Source organism: Primulina eburnea, chromosome 6, assembly GCF_022965805.1.
Source record: "Primulina eburnea isolate SZY01 chromosome 6, ASM2296580v1, whole genome shotgun sequence".
NCBI lineage: Eukaryota > Viridiplantae > Streptophyta > Magnoliopsida > Lamiales > Gesneriaceae > Primulina > Primulina eburnea.
This window is the reverse complement of record NC_133106.1, coordinates 6,127,224-6,133,230: the sequence shown is the minus strand read 5'-3', so window position 1 is coordinate 6,133,230 and position 6,007 is coordinate 6,127,224.

Genomic DNA, 6,007 nt, shown 5'->3' with positions numbered 1-6,007 from the left:
GGTAGTCCCTGGAACCATTGCTCGCTTTTCAGCGTTGGTCATTCGGGCTACATTGACGGACAGGATTCGTAGAGAGCAGACTGTTGATGTTCAGTTGACAGAGGAGAGAGGTAACTCAGAGTTTGGAGTGAATGGAGACGGTTTGGTCACTTTCAGAGGACGTATTTGTGTTCCCGCTGGTGATGATATTCGGCGAGACGTCTTGACAGAGGCACATACCTCGATACATCCAGGCAGCACCAAGATGTATCAGGATCTTCGTAGACTCTACTGGTGGCCAGGTATGAAGAAAGATATTGTCATGTTTATTTCTCAGTGCCTAACTTATCAGCAGGTAAAGATTGAACACCAGAGACCTGCTGGGACATTGCTATCTTTGCCGATTTCTCAGTCGAAGTGGGAGCATATTACGATGGACTTCGTGACTGGTCTTCCCAAGATGCAGAAAGGTTTCAACTCTATTTGGGTTATTGTTGATCGATTCACCAAATCAGCTCATTTTCTCCCAGTCAAGACAACGTATTCCATGAACCAGTATGCCGAGGATTATATAGCAGAGATTGTTAGACTTCACGGTGTCCCTGTGTCGATTGTGTCTGATCGTGACCCTAGATTTACCTCAAAGTTTTGGAATAGTTTGCACAGAGCTATGGGTTCACGGTTAGCTTTCAGTACAGCATATCACCCTCAGAGCGACGGTCAATCAGAGAGAGTCATTCAGATTCTAGAGGATATGCTCAGAGCTTGTACTATTGATTATTCTGGTAGCTGGGATTCTAAATTGCCTCTTGTTGAGTTCACGTACAATAATAGTTACCAGGCGAAGATTGGGATGGCACCGTACGAAGCACTTTATGGCAGGAAGTGTAGATCTCCCTTGTATTGGGATGAGATTGGTGGGAGGAAGATGTTGGGTCCAGAGTTGGTCCAACAGACTGCTGATGTTGTTGCTGTTATTAGAGAGAGGATGAAGACAGCGCAGTCGAGACAGAAGAGCTATGCGGATGTACGTTGTAGACCTTTGCAGTTTGAGGTTGGCGATCACGTGTTTCTGAAGATTGCACCTCTCAAGGGTGTGATGCGGTTTGGCAAGAAGGGCAAGTTGAGTCCGAGATTTATTGGTCCCTTTGAGATCTTGGACAGAGTTGGTGATCGAGCCTACAGGTTAGCCCTACCGCCAGATCTTGACAGAGTCCATAATGTTTTTCACGTATCGATACTCAGGAAGTATATTGCGAATTCTTCCCATGTTCTTCGCCACGAGCCATTGGACTTGACGCTGAATTTGACGTACCAAGAGATTCCGGTTCAGATTCTGGACCGCAAAGTTAAAGTTTCGAGGAACAAAGAGATCGGCATCGTTAAAGTTCTTTGGAGGAACCATTTGATCGAAGAGGCCACGTGGGAACCAGAGGATGAGATGAGAGAGAAGTATCCTGAGTTGTTCGTGCAGTGACGTCAATTTCGAGGACGAAATTCCTCTAAGGAGGGGAGATTGTAATAGCCGAGCCTGGTGAAAGGTACGGTTTAAGTTTTCGTATATTATGGATTTATTGATTAAGTTTAAGTTTAGTTGTGATGTTAAGAGTTGTGATTATGGGCCATAGTATTGTTGGTTATTATTGTCTTGAGGTGTGGTTGATATTGTTAGTTGATGGTAGTTGCGTCGTTTCAGTGATTTGGTTCGATTTTGGTTGCCTTAGATTTTGTCTTGGCCGTGACCAGACCGCACCCGCGCTCAGTGTAAGGACCACACCCGCGGTCGTAATTCTTGGATTTTGGTGTTTTTCCCGTAGCGACACCGCACCCGCGGTGATTACAGGACCGCACCCGCGGTCGTCGATTTCAAAATTTTTGGTGGAGTGCCGTGAGCTTACCGCACCCGCGGTACAAGGAGTAGCGCACCCGCGGTCGCGCATGTTCGAGATTTTTAAGTGCTTTTTGGGGTGGTTGACTTCATTTTTCTCATTCCTTTCTCCTTCTTTTCGATATTTCTCTCTAGAGGCTAGGGTTTTCTCATTTTCTTTCACTTCCTATCTTTGATTCAAGCTTTTAGTTGGTGATTGGAGTTGAGATTGAAGTTCTTCTTGGTTCTAAGAAGCTAAGGTAAGCTTTTGGTTGTATTATTTCTTGGTTTTGGAGAAGAGATGATGTGGGTTTGTTTTATGAGTTGGTTTAATGGATTATTTGACTTGGGTTCTTGGATATTGAGTTGATGATGGTTCTATTTATGGAATATTGTTGTAGGTGGTGTACCAAGGAGTTAGATTCAAGGTTTCTAGTGGTTGTAAGTGGAATTTCATCCCTTGTGCTCACATGATTATATATGTATTGTGTTTCAAAGGTTTTATTGTGTTATTCCCTTCATTTGATTCGCTATTATGTATTGATACCTTTGTTGTATATTGTGGAGACAATTGATGTCTCAACTATGAGAAGGGAATATAAAAGAGAAAGAATAGGAAAGTGTTTGATGAAATGTCCCAAAGAAAGAGTTTAAATGTTTTATGGATTGATAGATACATAGTCAGAGATTGCATGCAATTAGTTGATCAATGACCATAGGCTTATATCCCTCAGAGTTGTCGATTTATATCGATGGGATACGAGCAACCACAGACAGAGTTACTATTGATATCAATCCAACATAGTAAATAGAAATACCATCTCATTGTTATGCTATTGCTATGATATTCATGTTTCAGAGTTGATGGTATTTAATGTTTTCAAAGCCATGTTTTACAGAGTATACTATGTAAGAGTTCCACTTGCTGAGTTTTAAACTCATTTCAGTTATTTCATGTGATGCAGATAAGAGCGACGGACCAGGATGTTGATTGTGGCCCGGAGTCATATGCATACGAAGTTGGAAGGATGACATTTTTGGACATAATCATAGGAATGATATTTTGTATTTTTGTTATGTCATTTGAATGATCATGTAATTTCTTTTGATGAAAACATTTATTGGAATTGTATTTGAAACTTCCTTCCATTTTAAAGAAAATTTTTATTCCGCTGCTATTTTATTGTAATTGGGTCGAGGTGTCACATTTAGTGGTATCAGAGCACCGTTCTTCGGACCAATGCATATGGCTTTGTCTACTTTCAACTGTCCGGGTATGTTTTCTTTTGCATCTATTCATTGTTATCTATTGATATGTCTTTTGTGAGTACATTGTAGAGTATGCCTCCTAAGCGTAAAGCTCTAGAGGGTGAGGATAGTTCTTCCTCGAGAGTTGTCGACGAATTCGGAAAGTTGCTTAAAGAGCAGGCCAAAGTCCATAGCGAGCAGATTCAGCAGCTACTTCGATTGCAAGGAACAGGACAGGGTAGAGGCCAAGCGAGAGGCCAAGTAGCTCAGGCAGTTGGCACTGATGCCGTCTTTTTCTGCTTTTAAGAGAATGGATCCACCGGAATTCGCAGGTAGCACTGATCCGTTAGTGGCTGTAGAGTGGGTCAAAGCGCTTGAAGCAATCTTCGACCATCTCCAGTATGAGGATAAAGACAGGATCAGCTGTGCAGTATTCATGTTGGTAAAGGCTGCACGTATCTGGTGGAATGCCACTAAGGTTGGTGTCGATGTTTCAGCTTTGAAGTGGCAAGAGTTCACATACCTGTTCTATGACAAGTACTTTCCCGACGCACTTCGAGCTAGGAAGGTGACTGAGTTTCTGGAGCTTCGACAGGGAGGTATGAGCGTTGATGAGTACATTCTCAAGTTCGAGGAGGGTTGCCTGTTTGCTCCGTATATTGCTTCAAACGACAAGGACAAAGGTGCTCATTTCATTCGAGGCCTTAGAGCAGAGATCAGAAGGGATATCAACATGTCCAAGGCTGTTACTTTCAAAGAGATCGTGTCTAATGCGTTGTTGGCCGAACAAGACGAGAAAGATATCGCCAGAGAGAGGCAGGAGAGGCATCAAGCTATTGTTCAGAGAGGCCAGGGCACGAATCAGAGAGGCAAGGATCGTTTCAAAGGGAAGGGCAAGATGGAATCGAGTCCTAGACCACCGCCAGTTCAAGTTGATCCTGAGAAGCCGCTGTGTCCTAAATGCAGCAGACATCATCGAGGAGAGTGCAGATTTGGCACTCATATTTGTTATCGTTGTGGCACGGCTGGCCACATTGCTAAAGATTGTCCTAGGGGAGCGAGCAAGGATAAGGTGCAGGGTCGCATCTTTGCGATGACCAAGGAAGGTATAAACCATGATTCTTCTGTGATCTCTAGCGCTATTTTAATTTCAGACAGAGTAGCTATGACTTTGATTGATACTGGTGCTACTCATTCTTTTATGTCTGAATTGTTTTTGAGATCGTTGGATATAGTTCCTTCTGTTATTCCCCTCCAGTTCAATGTTGTTTTGCCTTCGGGGGATGTGTTGTGCCCGACGTCGATTGTGTATGCGTGCTCTGTTCGTATTGATGAGCGAGTGGTCTTTGCTGATTTGATTGTTATCCCTATGGTTGCATTTGATGTTATACTTGGCATGGATTGGCTATCAACCTATCGAGCAGTGATTGATTGCGTTGCTAAGATGGCGACTTTTGCAGATGATGGCAATAGGGAAGGTATGCTCGCCAGTACAGGTACTTCGCTGGTCCTTCCTTTTATTTCTTGTCTTGAGGCTGAGAAGTTGCTGTGTAGAGGTTAAGATGTATTTCTGGCTTCTATTGTGGATGTGGATAGAATGATTAAGTTGAATATAGATGATATCGATGTTGTGAGGGAGTTTGCTGATGTGTTTGAGGATCATGTGCCGGGTTTGCCGCCGGACAGGGATGTTGAGTTTATGATTGATCTAGCTCCAGGTACGGTTCCTATTTCTAAGGCTTCGTACAGAATTGCCCCTACCGAGATGAAGGAGTTGAAGACGCAGTTGCAGGATCTTTTGGACAAGCGTTTTATTCGATCGAGTTCTTCGCCTTGGGGAGTTCCGGTTCTTTTTGTCAAAAAGAAAGATGGGTCTTTGCGGCTGTGTATTGACTATAGGGAGCTCAACAAAGTGACGATCAAGAACAAGTATCCGTTGCCACGGATATATGATTTATTTGACCAACTTCAGGGTGCTACTGTATTTTCAAAGATTGATCTTCTGTCTGGCTAGTATCAGTTGAAGGTTAGGGAGTCTGATATCCCTAAGACAGCGTTCCGGACCAGGTACGGTCATTATGAGTTTATTGTGATGTCTTTTGGTCTGACCAATGCTTCTTCAGTTTTCATGGATCTGATGAACCGTGTGTTCAAGCCTTATTTGGATAGTTTCGTCATTGTCTTCATCGACGACATCTTGATTTATTCCAAAACCAGAGAGCTTCATGCAGAGCATCTTAGAGTGGTTCTTCAATTGTTGAGAGAGAAGAGGCTGTATGCCAAGTTGAAGAAGTGTGAGTTCTGGTTGGAGCAGATTTCTTTTCTAGGCCATGTTGTATCGAAGGATGGTATAGCTGTTGATCCAGCAAAGATAGATGCGATTCAGAGGTGGCCTATTCCTACCACTGTTTCAGAGGTACGTAGTTTTCTTGGGTTGGCAGGTTATTATCGTCGTTTCATTTCAGATTTTTCCAAGATTTCCCTGCCATTAACAAATCTGACGAGGAAGACTGTGAAGTTCGAGTGGTCCAATGATTGCCAGAGTGCATTCCAAGAGTTGAAGGAGAAGTTGACGACAGCTCCTGTTCTTTCATTGCCCAGTGGTTCAGAGGATTTTATTGTGTTTACCGATGCATCGAAGAAGGGTCTAGGTGCAGTGTTGATGCAGCGTGGCAAGGTCATAGCCTATGCTTCTCGCCAGTTGAAAGACTATGAGAAGAATTATCCGACGCATGATTTGGAGCTAGCAGCTGTGGTTTTCGCCTTGAAGATTTGGAGACATTATTTGTATGGCGAAAAGTGTGAAATTTTCAAAGACCACAAGAGTTTGAAGTATTTATTCTCTCAGAAGGAGCTCAATATGCGGCAGAGGAGGTGGTTAGAGCTTGTCAAAGATTATGATATGACTATCAG